Source organism: Dermacentor variabilis, chromosome 11, assembly GCF_050947875.1.
Source record: "Dermacentor variabilis isolate Ectoservices chromosome 11, ASM5094787v1, whole genome shotgun sequence".
NCBI classification, from domain to species: domain Eukaryota; kingdom Metazoa; phylum Arthropoda; class Arachnida; order Ixodida; family Ixodidae; genus Dermacentor; species Dermacentor variabilis.
In genome coordinates this window covers 114,381,865-114,397,443 of record NC_134578.1, presented here as the reverse complement: position 1 = coordinate 114,397,443, position 15,579 = coordinate 114,381,865, and the positions used below count along the sequence as shown (strand labels likewise).

Genomic DNA, 15,579 nt, shown 5'->3' with positions numbered 1-15,579 from the left:
TCGGCTCTGCCGGATTTAATGCGTTGCATTCAATGCAAATAACCGCCTGCTCATAATGCGTACATAAATTCTTTTTTTTTCTACCATGTTTCAGCTCCTGCGACATACCATCTGTGATGACCGCAGGCAAAGCAGGCCGGCGGCGGGAAGTGAAGACAGCACTTTCTGTTTTAAGTAAGCCGGCCATGTTGGCTGGAGAATCAATAGTAAAGGTAAGGCCGTAGATGCGCCCATTCACACAAGTCACAACACTGTCATTGGCTTAAAATATTTTGAAAGCTTACCTGTCGACACAGCCACAGAGGAAGCGAAGATCGCTATGGCTCCTACCATTTGCTGCAAAATAAGTATTTCACAATGAAACGTTTTCTCTACGGACAAGTCTAGCTTGAATTAAATGATGGACAATATTAAAGTCTACACCACAATAACAGTGCAACCGCAATATTCAAGTGCTAATCGAATTCCCGTAATAGACAGGGGTGCGACGAATATATTAGACGATTAGGTAAAGGGAACAGACTCACAAGCCTAACGGGAAACGTGAGGTAGCCCATTCTGAGAAGAGCATGAAAAGTGCGGCATGAAAATGGATCAATACATGGGAAATGTGTGCTGTGCTTTTCTTGCTTGTTTTCCGTTTTTTTTTCGTGCTGTTCGAAGAATGGACTAACACCAGCTCTCCGTACTTTCAATACTACTGTCAAAAGTCCGCTACAATCTGTACATCACCGGAGCACTCGGTATGATAAACGACGCACTATAATGGATAGTGTTATACTTTTGAGTTGCGAAGATCGAGAACGCTTGCCACATTTTGCCAACATAATACATTACTTTATTTAGCACATAGTTCGCAATATAATGCCTTAAAACACTGTCGAACACGTCGTTAACGTGTGAACTTACGGCATACCTTGAAGAGTACAGGCTGGGTATCTGAGTATGAATATAACGGTATGCAAATCTGCAAGAGATTATTTTCTCTTCTGTGCATTCCTATCGCGAACGAACACACGGTGGGCCATGTTAAACCGTACGCTGCATGGATGCACCGTGCTGTTTTGTACAATTTGCCACTAAGATGAAAGATCGAAGTTACTTTGCGGCTTAGATTATGCGAACGGTTTTATCAAAACGAGCCAGTAGTCACTGGCGGAATTCACAGAGCTACAGTGCGTGGTACAGCGACCTTCTCTAAAAATATTGAAAAATACGGGACATTAGATAATGATGATGATGATTTGTTGGCATCCACTTTGAAATGGGGCGGCAAGAAATAGTCCCCTAGCCTGCTTAAGTTAATGAGCTAGGTTGCGCATGTGTTTCATTCTGACATTTTTGTATACATCTCCTGATCCTTTTTTTTTTCTCTTCCTCCAAACTTCTACATCAACCTTGTACCGCTACGTAGGTATTTGATGGATTTGGTCGTATCAATATTTTCCCTGCCTTTTTCTACCAATGCTCTAACCGTCTATTGTATCAACCAGTGAGCTCGAGTGCTCACTGGTTGATGATACTGTCCACTTTAAACCTAAGAGCTTCTGGAAGGTGCACGTTACCTTCGGGTCTCATTGATGAATGTCTTCTCATTCCATTAGGCTGTTCTGAGTGGTCTCCAGAGTTTCGCTGAAGCACACACATGTTTCATTCTGTTGCGAATATTTTCTCCGGTATGTTGCTGTCCTTAGACAACCGGCTAGAACCTTGAAAAGCAAGGCACTGCCGTTTGTGTTATCATACAGATTTTCTCTTTTAATTTCTTTCTTCCCATTCTTGTAAATCTCCGTGGTCTGTTTTGTTTAAATTCTTTGGAACCAATTCAGTGTCTACGTTTCCCTCACCTTCCTTTAATGACTCCTGATTGTCTATTTACACTTTCATTCACCGTGTACTGGGTTGCCTACTTTCTTGTCCTCCTCCTCTATTTTCTGTCCACGCTTTTCATGTACAGATACTTGTGCACTTTAGTCGCCTACTTATTCTCAACCATGTTCTTCAGTCCTTCTTCAAAACTAACGTTGCTCTGAGCGTATCTGACTTCAAAACAGGCCCAACCCATGTCACCCTGCAATCGGGGTAGGGTGACATGCTTACGGTAAAATCACCCTGCATTGCGGTTTTACCGTACGCTTCTAAAGTCAGCCGACCTAGCGATATTTGCTTACCTCCCAACCACGACAAAATATAATATTTTAAGCACACAATAACATTTTCACGCGTTCGCGCTGGCGCATTAATCCTTTTCCGCACGCACCGCCTCATATTTATTGTGACCCCAAGGTGCTCTGTGTTTCGTTATTGCTGCATTCCGCTTCCACTGTATATCTATGCTATCAAGCTGGGGGCTTGGACTAAGTCTTTCATTCGTTTATGTATACGCCGAGGTATCTATACTGATTGTCTATAGGTATGACTTTCTGTTGAATGGACACCACGTGATTACCGTTATAATAAAAAAATAAAAAAGAGAAGCTGTGCATAATGCCTGGCGCCCTGTCTCAGTGGGCGTCTGCTCGTCGCTGCGTAACTGAGTGGCCATAAAAATAGAAAAAAAACGAATGTCACCGAAAAACGCAGGCATTATATAGAATTTATTAGATATCAAAAACACATTTAGAAGCCTGCTAGGAAATTTCTAGCATTGTAGTAATTAATCTTTAGGTTTCAGAGCAGCTTACTAAATTAATGGGACCCCATTGGTACAAACTGACTGCTTGAAAATTCATTACCACAGTGCTCAAAATAATTAAATGTGTTCCGAAATGGTTCGCTGGAAAACATGAATTATACCCCTGTTAGTAACCTTGCTTATTTGGCGAGGCTAAATTATTTATTTAATATTTCCCATATTAACCCAGAGTTCAGGAGACGCCCGCTGACAGTTGGCGCTAGGCGTAGCGTGTATTATGACCCGCAATTCCTGCCATTAGAAGTTTTGGCGTGAGGTACCTTTAACGCATCGTTGTTTGCTGCCTCCTGGTCTTATGTAAGAACCGAAGGGCTTCACGCAAGGTCGGCAGGAAGAATGAATAGCGTATAGTGGGGAAACATACACCGTCTGCAATTTGCATGTATTCCGCATTTGTCCCCTTTAGAGAATCTGGCTACAAACACTTTTTATTTAATTCAGGGTAGAGCGTATATTCCGCATATGAATACTTACGGATAAAATGATGTAGGTGAGGGCTGTTATCACAGAAATGGTCGTATTGTAGCGCATTCGAACATACTGAAAAATAGAGAATGCGTAAAATTGCAACTCGTCTGCCAGGGTTAGCCCTGGCACTATATCTATATACACTATACACTATATCTATATACACTATATCAACTTAGAAAGGTGGGCAACTTGTAAGCGCTCCTAATCATAACAGAGCAAAAAAACAAAAGCAAAAAACAACGGACAGGGTGATAGAAACACAGCACGAGCGCTGTTACCTGCGTTTCTCTGAACCCTCGTACTGTTGTTTTTGAACCCGCTCTTTGTTTTTTTCTCGCGCCGTTACCATTCTGAATATAAACTTTATTAAAGCAGCAGTGTATTTTCAGCTTCCCGTATTAATGAGCTTTATGTACTGACATATCACGAACTTTAAATGCGAAGCAGTTTTTTTTTTTTTTGCTTAGTCGTAGCCAACGTCCAGTTGCGGCCAAATCGCCGAGATTGTGGCGCTTAAAGATTTGACTATAACGCGAATTAAGTTACCACACCTACTTAAGTGCCCACAAGAAGAACGGCCGAAGGTGCCCCACCTCCAGACAACCAGTATACAACACACCTCCAACCAACTGATGTAGCAATTTATTTATTTATTTATTTATTTATTTTACAATGGCGCAGGCCCTGGTCGGGCCCATGCAGGAGTGGTTACACCATGGAATACAGTACAATGTCAGTCCGACGAAGCGGTGCGGAGAAAGCACCTTCGCAGGAAGGCATACCGAGTTACGAGGAGCAGATTCGACCGGTGGGCTGTCTATTGATTCGTCGCAACAGCCCTTGAGTGCCTCCTTGAGTCCTGTCTTCCCCTTTCTGTGTCCGTGTTCACTTTGCGTGGCTATCCAAGAACATGCCTCCAGGCTTGCCAGTGAATGCGGTATCTTTCCCTGCTTGTAGACCCCGCACTTGTGGCGTCGCTCCTTCTACTCCTGACGGACCGTTTCCCGTTCCCGTTACTAGTATTAAGCCCAAAGTGCCATCCCATGCGTAAAACATCTTTTTAAAGAACCAATCAATTTTTCGCGAAAATTTGAGACAGGCCCGATTGAATGGTACCGGACACTGTAGCGCGGACGAACACCTGAAATCGAAACACCCAAACACTCGCTGCGATTTCGGTTTCGCGTCTTAAGATATAGCCAGTCAACTCCGCTCGTTTCATTATTTATTGTCAAAAAAAGCTATTCTGTAGTCTTGTGGAGGGTGTCGAAAACGGTATAACACAACGTTCCCGGAGAACTCTCTGCCTTTAGTTTATGCACCAGTGTTTGTCACCCCTCTCATAAGCCTTTTGCAGCGGCCTGGAAACATCAGAGACACCTGCAATATATACGCCATGGTGTTGCCGTGTGAGTGTCCGCGTAGCCTAGTTATAGAAACGCACGCAATTTACCGCCTGATGAAAGGATTTATAGTAAAATAAGTTTATTGGCAAAAGGTTTCCATCTATACATCACGCGTTGTTTCACCAGTGCGGCAAAGAGCGTCAAGACAAATCTGTAAAATAGCCAATACAGTAAATTTGTGCAGGACCATTCGTGTGAGCGAAGTGTATTGGTGAAGGGGCGTGCCCGCATGTCGTGCTTTCAATGGTCGTTTTACAATATGCAGTCCCGGAGTGCTCTCAAACTGTCCACGGATTCTGGCCTAATTATCTCTGACAGGAAGGGAGGTCATAGTCACGTGACCCTGTGGCTGGCGACTGTTGGAGGTGGTCCAATATTTCAGTGCAGAACATTCTGACCGGAAGTCCGTCTCCTGGCTCCTAACAACAACAGCTAGCCTAACAACATAAAGTTTCCGACAGTAATTACTGGATGGAACTCTGGCGTTGCAGTCGTTCGGCAACGATGTGTAGTAAATGAACTTCCCTGTTCTTCGTGCTGGTAGATTGAAACGTTCTGATGGCTTTGTTCGTTACGTTTAGATCACTTCCTTGCCCTAAATTTCAGGGCAGCCTATGCTTTTCTAAACGGTAAATACTCTTCGATTGCGCACAACAGCTACTAATTCCAGCGGTTCAACCTGTCAAGGTGGCCAAATCGTGACGCTTCAAGCGTTTGCACGCGCTGGCTTGCCCGCGCGAAATTCATACGGGTGTTCTGTGACGGTTGGTGTACTCTTTCAACGTCAGTGCTTTGTGCTAGAGGTCCTACATTGAAATCCAGCCAGCGAATAAATTTATAATGTAATTGTGTATTTTACAGTGCTTTGTTTAAAATGACCTGTTCGCAGTCGCAAGTTTCTTGAAGCTAGAAGGGCGAAGTTTAGGCAAATCCGCGTACTACCCATCATTTCTGCTGTGGCTGAACCACCCCACTTGCTGGTTCGGTAACACTAGCGACCGCGTCTCCTCCAGAAATTATTGTATGAAACTGTGTGCCTAAGTACTCAGCGAATTCATTAGCGTGGCTACCTGAGAGGTACTACTATCTCGAAGGCCGCATTGCTGATGCAGGCACACAGCTTGCATAGTGCAATATCGCAGCCTGAGGTAATATTACGTGTTCCCAAAACGCAGTTATAGTATAGTCTACATCGCGCTATCTCTCTTCATACCACCTTGCCGATGTAAGCTAGTTCATTGCCTGAGAAATTAAGACAAAGATTCTGTACGAATGCAAATAAAATCACGAACAAAAATTGTACAGGGTAACCGACGACGCGAAATGCGCACGCGAATAGTACGCGCATATCTTATGAAAAGAACTTTTTAGATTAAGAAATCATGGTTACTTCGTGCATGCATGGGCCCCGACGCTCATGAGACTAATTCCCAAAGAGCCGATCGTGTCACTACATGCGATGTGGATCTCAGACAGACATCTCTTTTATGGAAACTGTAACCATCTACTATTCATGCACGTCGCAAAGCAAAGGCTGAAACGCTGTAAAGGAATTAAGGGATCGATATATGTATTATAGAATTGCTGAAGTTCCTATTGTATTCCACCGCAGCTGCCGCCGAGAAACAGCCGTTCGCATTATGATATGCTTCCTCGCACCCCAGTGTCACTCATTTGAAAGCTGAAATGCACCTGGGCATTGCATACATCAATGGGCATTACAGAGTTCTTGAAACCTGCAAAGAATACCAAGAACGTGCCCTTGATTTGCGTGATTTTCTCTTTGCCTACTCGATGAACAAAGCTTTAACAACGAAACGGCTTATGGAAAGCTCGCGTGATGGTAGACAAACCGCCGATGTAACGAAAGCGAGAGTTGAGTAACGTGTGGAACGCGAAAAGTTCGCAAAAGCAAACCAACGTTTTAGAGATGATTCATCTGCACACCTCTGCTCGAGATATGGCCAAACTGCTGGTCGCGCCATCTGGTGACGTTGTGATCGCGTTGTTCGTCACTTTTTGTTTTGCTTCTAATAGGAGGTCCTTCACTACCGGTAGATTTGTGGCTTGAGTTTTCTGATGCTCTCCCAGTTTCTAAGTTTGGGTCTCCACCTGAAGTTGTGTCATATTTGATCTATGCATTGTGAATACAATTATGATAACCAACATGACGCTTGGCTTCTGCTTTCCTTTCTAGTTTAATTGCGGTTGCGCTGCATCATCTTACGCTATTCTCCTTCGCTTCGTTGATGTTTCATCTGTGACGATTGTGTCTGGTGAAGAGCCCTTGAAGAAACGTTTCTAAGCCTCCTGACAGCAGGAAGTTCCCTACGCCATGCTGTTTGGGACCGGCTGTACCCGCGGCCTGAGGCACGATGCCGTTAGTCAGCATTTTTCTGCAACATCACTAGACGCAGGAGAGTTCCTACGCTGGAGCGGATACTACACCGGAAGGACAAGTGGATTGATACAGCTTCATTGTAGGACAAATGCCCCATAAACAAAAAAAAATAAGCGCGGACACTACTTCGAGGATGACATTTGCAAATACTACAAGCACGTTGTGTGTAAAAAATAACATTGATTCCTCGCAGGCAATGTGTGCTTGTTCCCGAAGCACACTGTAAACTTTTCGCGGACTGCATGCACACATGGCGAAGTCATAAAAATGTGAAGTGAAAGCGACGTTCACCAAAGCAACGAGCTCAAGTGTAGGCAAACACATCGTGCGAAATTTGTAGTGCCAGCGCTTCAGCTTCAAACTTGCGATTCACTTGGGTAAAAAGCCTCAGAAATACGTGCGGCTAACTTTGTGCTCTAGTAGTTCACAAACTTAACGTTGCCTTCTCGGCTTTGGCACCTCAAACTTATTGAGGATCACCCTGCAAAGAAGCGATCTGAAGTATTTTATGTGACACAACTCGAAGGGACGGCCATGTGCGAATAATTAAACCTGTTGTACACGAAGAGCATAACACTTGCTTCATAAACAACAGCAAAGTCCAGAAGAGATGTTTTCGAGCCGCGTTTAGCGCCGCAAGCGTGCAACAATTCCTTGGACAAGCAGACTGCTTGAACGTATGTGCGGGCGTGAAAGCAGCCCAGTATGACCGAGCCACGTCACATAATATAAACCGCAAGCCGTGCAATGCACTTACAAAGCAATTGGTCTGTTCCTTTTTTTTTTCGTCTGCGGCGGCAGTTTGATTGAGCAAGCCTCCAAACGCGACCCGCAAGCGATAACACAAGCGTAGTGAATCCTGGCATTTGACATGTCAAAAGATCAATTTCATTAAGAGGCACGTCGTAGTGGTGGACTCCGGATGATCTATGAGCAACAAGGCGCGTTTAACGTGCCCCCATTTCACGAGACATGGGCGCCCTTGTAGGTCGCCCCCGTGTAAATGCAGCCGCCACGGCAGTGATTTCATCCCGTGATTTCATGCTTAGCCGCGCAACACCGTAGCCGCTAAGACACCGCGGCGGATGATATTGCAAGCTACCTTGTATGAGGAAGATTGAAGAAGAAGAAGCAGTTGCTGATTCTGTCATTATTCATTTTTCATTACACACTAGCCGGGCTCTCCTTCTGGAGCTCCTAAGTTGGTATTCTTTGATGAAAATCTCATCAGCAGGTGCCTTCGGCGTACGAGGCTATCCTTATCTTGTAGCTCAGATGGTATCCAGGCCGTCCTTATCAATGACCGCAACAGTGTCTTTCTACCTCTGCGGAGATAAAACGATTATAACTGTTTGAAATATTACACTTAACTGTCTGCTTTGAAAACCGCTCACACTTTTATTGTTTGAATCCAGATCCAATATGGATGTCGCAAGCTATCGGCCAATTTCTTCACTTTAGAATTTTTTGTTATTTTGGGTGTATTTTTCTCAGTATAAAAAATGTTGTTCCAAAAGAGCACTGATTTTCTACGGGTCCCTGAACGCCCACGAACATTGTCAGAAGTATGATGCAGGTTCCCAGTCCCGTCACGCAAAGGAGGTAAGTTGATGCTGTTTACTGCAACCTCAGCAATTCCTTTGACGTAGTCAGTTATCCGCTAGCGCACTATGGTGTTGAAGCTGATCTTCTAGCTCTACTGTAGAGCTAGCTCCTCTAGAGTTCCTGCTTTCTAAGCATCTATGATCAAGCTCCTTTTGTCTTCATGGTACCTAGTGGCGTGCCCCAAGGCTCCTTTTTAGGTCAGCTTCTCCTAATTCTCATCAACAACGTTTCCTCAACAATGCAGAAGTCTCCATTTCTTCTTTACTCTGACGGCATTAAAACATTCGATGAGATACAAGGTATCGAGGACTGTCACGCCCTGGAGTGCAACTTGTCCTCTTTTACTGAATAATGCCAATTAAGCGCGTTTATTCGAATTGAATCTGGAGCCAGTATTTTATTATATTCGCGCAAAAGCTACACTATCGTCTTCCCGTGTTATCAAGATTATGCAGTGTAGAAGAAAGTAGTTGATGTAAGCGACCTCGCTGTGTTTTTCGATAGTACGTCAAACGTTTCTGCTCAATCTAAGCTCTTGGGATCACTATATCCGCGCGTGCTCGGTTCCATATTTAGACTTACAAGAGATTTGTGTACCCCACTGCCCTTCCCCATATTTTTCATATGCCTCAGTGGTGGGGAATTGCACAAGAAATTGAAACAATATTTATTTTGGAGGAAAAAGTTCATGAGTGTCCATATATCAATAAACATCGTTTTCCGATTTCACGCACTAACAACTTTTCGAGTCTGAATAATCATCCTACACTTCCATCCGTTAGCTGTGGACGTCGTACTGACGTCATTTTAACTTTTATAGATGAACATTTATTAAAATTTTACATATTCGGATCTATTAGCTTCACTTTCATTGCGGGCTCCTCAGGAGACTACCAGGGAACATAGTCCATTCCACGTTCATGTCTCTTTCAGGAGACACTCGCTTCTCAGCAGAATGCAAAAGCTTGACAACTGTAATCTTGTCCATCATGAGGTATTTCAAAACGTGTTGTCTTTTCCCCCCTCAGCACTTCCTTCTGAGCTTTCTTTCTATACCTTCACTCATTTCATGACTTCTCATACTTTCCCTCTCCTTCCGTACACGTTTTCCGTCTCCGAATTGTGGGTTATTGCTGTACTGCTGCTCAAAATATAGCTGTTCATTCAGTGTCCTTTTTTTCATTGCGTTTTCACCGTAGCGTACTGCTTTCAATGCACCTGCTCAACCGGCATATGCCGTTACATTCAAGCCACCGCATGAAGGCACTAATCGCCAGGTGCCTATTGCGGTGGTTTTTGACTAAGTTTATTCCGTTGCTGTTATACATGCTTTGTACTTCTTGTAAAAGCCGCGCAACAAATTCACTAAAAGGCATGATACCAACGCTGTAATGTATGTGGCTGTCAGGCAGTAGTGACGACACACTGCTTGAGGTAATCTAGCCCTCGTGAATATAGGTGAGTACAACAATATCTGGCAGCTCAGCAAGCTGCCGAAAAGCAAAAAAAAAAAAGATTGCGCTAGAAGCTTTGTATTTTTCTGGCTTCGAACGCGAGTACCCTAGCATTGTAATCGCACACTCTACCGGAACATTGAGAACTACTTCTGCAGTCGTAGTATTACCTACTGGACAGCAAACAATCGAGGTATGTGCAGGATGAGTTTTGTTGATTTCGCTGCTTCTGACGCCCAATTCTCTTGCGCATTATATTTTAACCTCTTGGCTAGAGCGCATTGAAAGCCTACAAGCAGTTCTAGACGTCTCTATTGCTAGAAAAGCGATCCCGCAGGCGCGCTGGTTCTCACTGAGATCGAAGTGACCACGGAGGCCCTCCCACTTGTTTGCGCTGCACCCTGCCTACAGAATTTACGAGTTTATTTAAACGAAGCAACAGCAAAGTAATTGCCGAGTTGGAATAACAGCGCAAGAGGAGACGAGAGAAGAGAGCGCTTACTTCCAGCAGTTGATTTTCTTTTGAGAAAGCAATGCAAGTTTTGGTAGCCACACATTTGATTACTTTGAAAAACATTTTCCTTCTCTTATGAATGAGAAGAAGGGTCAAGTAGGCGCCCGATTTTTGTTAGCCACAAGCTATATGAAGCGAAGGAAAGCTTAGGGGGAAGTAATGTTTTTTCTTTTAATTGAGATATAGATACGATAAAATATAAGAAAATAAAAGTGGTCGAAAAAAGCATTTGCCTTAGGTAGGAGCCGAAGTCAAACGCTCTGTTTGTTTCTATTACAATACTTTATACTGTGTATTTTTGACTTGAAACGTTTCGAATTCGCCGAAAATATATCGTGCATATAGCCGTCTCCATGGCCGCATGCGTACGGGAGACTCCGGAACCACGATATTAGAATCATTGAGAAATACTATGCCGTGCCACCTGCCGCGATCAGCAAAACCGGCATATCGCGGGTAATTCAAACATGTCTAGAGGCTCAGCGCAATGCGTTGGCGGGCTAGTTCTGCACTACTCGTTTTGATGTTGCATAACACAGCGGTCTCATTAAAGCACAGTCTTGTGCAGAAGCGTCGACACGGAACTGCTTGTGAGTGCCAAATATATTTCCACTGGAATAGCCACTGGTACCTCTGCGGGAATGAAAGCCGAATGCAGCTGAGAAAGTGGCCAGTAGAGTCAACTGTTCGTTCAGGAGTTGCGCATCGCTCCTTCCTGTAAGTTAACATTTCTGTCATTTACTGCATCTCAGTTTTGACTTCCACGTGTACTGTTGCAATTGCGCAATATACAAACAGCCGCACGGACGCGCTTCCACCGATCACCCAAGCGGAACGTAAGCAAATTTAATTGTATAATTAGTCCCGTAGCGAGAAGTACTCGTTTCATAGTACGCGATCGAGAGGCAGCGAATGGAAAGCGCTTTTTCTTGCAGTGAAAACACACGTGAACGCTGTCGAAGTAGGTACGGCAGTTGTTGCAGCACTAACGAGGACGCCGATCTGCGCCGGCGCAATTCACTGAAGTGCGCTTCGCCGAAGACACAGAGCAGGAGTGTTGACTTGTAAGAGCCACGTAGTTAACTTTTCCACCTACTTATGGCCGACATACAATAATGCAAAGCGTGCTAAAACCACTGAGGTATATCGGAAATACTCCATTAAAAAAAAGAACTATCGGATCCTTCTAACGTACCTATAAAGAAGTTGAAGACAGACATCGGATGCTATTTTAGCAGGAGTTATCATGTTTAATGACCGAATAATTTTGCGGTGGTTAGATATATACAGCAACTTGAAATGCATAAACTCAATACTAGACTTTTATAAAGGTTTTTCTCCAGCTTTCTCGGGTACAAATGTGCTGTAATATTTATCATATAAATGTACATAATTCCTATGTCATTTCCTTTCTTTCTAATCTATGTCATTTCCTTTCTTTCTACCAAATGTTTTCTGCCTAGGCCGATAATTATTCCACACTGACGTGATTCGAGTAAATTTCCTATGTCGTTATTGAATGTGTTCCAAGTAAAAAGAAAAAAAACCCCATAACATTCACCACCCTTAGTTGGTCCAAAAAAAGCAGACCTGTTCATATGTGACGGCCTGTTGTTCCAACCGATTGATCGTAGACCATGGAGCGCATAATTCTTTCCAATGACACAGACGCTACATGCAAGCTCACAAAACTATGCAAGGGTATTCAATTACGTTCTAAAGTGCTAAATAACTACATCGTGCGAAAGCAAAGCCCTCTAGGCCAGTAGTGAAGAAGTAGAAATAGTTTCACCTAACCTGAAAGACGGATGTAACGTTCAGCTGATACAAGACGGGGATCACGACGCTGGTAGCGAATGGGACCAAAATAAGATTGGGCACAGTAAGCCAGCCTAAGTGGAGGCCGTATGCGTAAATGTGCGCTGGCAAGCCAATGACGCCCACCGCCGAGGCCGCAGTGGCAAGATACGATGCAGCCAGCGGAAACTTGGCCAATGCCTTGCTCCCGAGGAAGACTTCATCCGTGCTTCTACCACGCGTGGTGGTCTTGCGGAAGGAGAAGTAGCACCCCACAGCTAGGCTGGCCCCCGTTAGAGAAAAGAACGCTCCGTAGTCCAGAATGTGAAAAGCCATCTTGTTTAGTACGAGAGAGAAATAATTGCGACTGTAACAGGTGCTCCTGGACGTGGCGTCGGCAGCTGTCTGGCCCGGTGACTGCTATCTCTGTTTACAAAAGCCATCATCGTCCAAAGCGTGACAGGAAGCAGTGCTTGCAATTCTGCAGGTGATCCTTATCCGAAGCCGAGCAAGAGGACGGATAATAAAGACATCAGATATGATTCCCTATATATTGTATATTTCATTGCTAATAACAGTTTCTTATATTTGAAGGCTGATAAAGTAAATGCATATTGTTATATTTATCTAGATGTTGCTTCCTTCATTGCTCAGGAATGCAATTAAAATTTGGCGACATGCCTAAATGCTTTTCTGAAAACACCCATGGTTTTAGGCACATGTGGAGTGATCAGGGCGCAGTACGCTTGCGAATCGTAATCTCCATATGAAAACGGCCCCTCGCCTCTCTTATCTGCCTATTAAATGGCACAGCTTCCGCCAGGCTTTCTTAGAAGCAGTTTAAACACGAAGAACAGTTTTTTATAATATTGTAAAATACCATAAAAGGCCAATAGGAATGGATATATATATATATATATATATATATATATATAATTGGAAAGTAAAGCTCTCTTCTTCTGCATTAGCTCGAATATTACATTTTGTAATAAACCAGAGCATATGTATTTTGCGTTCGAAGAACAGAAAGACGTATTCAATTTCTTATCTGTATCTTCTCTGAAATTCGCTATTTATCCGTGGCTTTTCTCCTTTTCTACTATATGATAGCTTTTTAGAAAATGCGTTCCCATAACAAGCAAGTAATGAGCCGCCCTGGGGACTTAGTGGCCCTGACCTCGCTTGTCATAGAGCGCACTGTCTCGTGCCAAAGGTGAATCGGATTTCTCCCCGTAGAGAGTGAGAGAGATACCACTGCACCTTCTCGAACTTTTTGCTCACTGACTGCATGAACTTTTGGCGGAGACTTTGCGAAGTTGTGCACTCTAAGTTTCACCCAATAAACAGTTTATGCGTTATTCAATCTCTGCTTGACTGATTTGTAGCCGTCACAAACACGTGGCAATTAATGTCAAGCAACAGCCATATTGGACAACAAATAAGAGGAAGCTTTAGCATGGCACTCCTGCCTAAATACATGGGAATGCAGAAATCGTATTCTCGATAACCCCTGCAGACAATGTGATTAGGTTTGTGCATTTAAAAGAATAAGTTGAAATGTATTGACGGCTAGAAGCGATATTTTGATTAAGGCTGTAAATTTTGTAATAAAGCTAACCGAAAATTTAAAAAAAATTGAAAGACTAGTATCATGTTTACAACTTTGCAACTCAACAATGAAAATTGACATCACAATAAAAAACTGCATATAGTAATCACAATTAAATAAGTACATATAATAATACAACTAATGCAGATAAAGTTCGTGCAAAATACACCGCTTGAATTATACCCAGGTTACAGGAGTAGGATTTTGCAAATCACCGTAAACACTGCAACCATTTCAACTAAATGTCATTGAATGTATCATATTTTTAAGCCTTTCTATGTTCTAATGGATGCAATTTACACAGCTGGGATAATTTCTTTTCCCTTTTTTGGCCCAAGAATAAGAATTTGCAGACTTCCCCGTTGGATCTTTTTAAGCCTAAAATTTTCGGGAAGAGTTGTAAAAGAAATCAGGCTGTAATAAAAATTTTGCTCACTGCATTCATTACAAATTAAAGTTATCTCACCAATGCAAGAAAATATTTTTCATATCCTCGTGAGGTCGTCACGAAAAATTCTTCTGCGTATTTCATATATTTGAATCGGCCGCATGATAGTTGTCCCTGAGCTGAAGCTTCGCCTTCATGCTCCAGTAAGAAGAGTCAGCTTTTCTTTTTCGATAGAATGAGGCCTCTTGCATTTAATTTGCCTGCTTTTTCTGCTTCTTTTGTAAAGTTGTCTTCATTTCTTTGTCATTCAGTATTTACAATATTCGGATTGCCATTTTCTGCACTTAACTCGGGATAACTATCATCTTTTTCAGACTTCCATTTTAGCCTTATTCTTGGAGCTAACACGTAAGTCTTTAGAAAACGATATTTTTATTCTGCGAATTTCTTGCTTTAATTTTTGTCACGATCTGGTCTGCATAATGGCGATTGGCAAAGACTCGTAAAGATTTCGAGCATTTTTTCAGCAGTCCTTTTTAAGCCGTTCTAAAAGCTTAAGAATTCTTTTTTCTATATCACGTGCTAAACATTTCTCTACAACGTGCGACGTTCTTCGTTTCGGTATAAATTTACTCTTTCAGTGGCTTCATTTATCTTCCTACTTCATTAAGGCTCACGAAAGTAGGTCAGTCATTGCTGTTATCCGAACTTCTGGAAGTCCACAGTTTATGCAAGCAAGCTTTGATTACAACAAGAGTTCCCTTTTAACACGCCGTGGTAACCGTCCGCCTATGGCTTTGAACGGTTAAAGCTAGGTCAGGGTTAACCTGCAGGCTGCTGCCTTTCGATTCGGTGCTATTCAAGGACCCCCAGGTGCATTGATTTACTTTGATCGTAAAGAGACCCAGGTGGTCGATGTTATTCCAGACACCTGCACTACCGCGTGCCTCATAATGGGTTCGCGATACTGGCAGGTCAAGGCCCAGAATTTACTTTTTACTTTTCCTTTTGGAAACGCACTTGTATCATGTGCAAAATTTTACTCTTATGTACTACCCTTAGCATGAAGGCTGGTTGGGCAAGTTGGTGATTCGATATCGTGACTGTACGCTGCAAAAGCAAAACATTGACAAGTCAAGCGACGTGGACAAGCGCCGCGTCGGTGGTTCATTATTGTCAGTGTACAGCGCGAACGTTAAACGAGAACCAGACCAGTGACAAAGACAAGCGCTATTTGAT

The 15,579-nt window shown here is 43.2% G+C and overlaps 1 long non-coding RNA gene across 1 annotated transcript; it reads right to left on the bottom strand.

Annotated features, from left to right (window-relative positions):
• Positions 1-295: 295 nt before the first annotated feature.
• On the bottom strand, positions 296-12,658 carry LOC142563652 (uncharacterized). Its single transcript, XR_012824368.1, has 3 exons — positions 12,344-12,658; positions 3,170-3,235; positions 296-336 (listed from the first exon to the last, which is right to left on the bottom strand). It is a non-coding gene; the product is annotated as an uncharacterized LOC142563652 (long non-coding RNA).
• Positions 12,659-15,579: the final 2,921 nt, after the last annotated feature.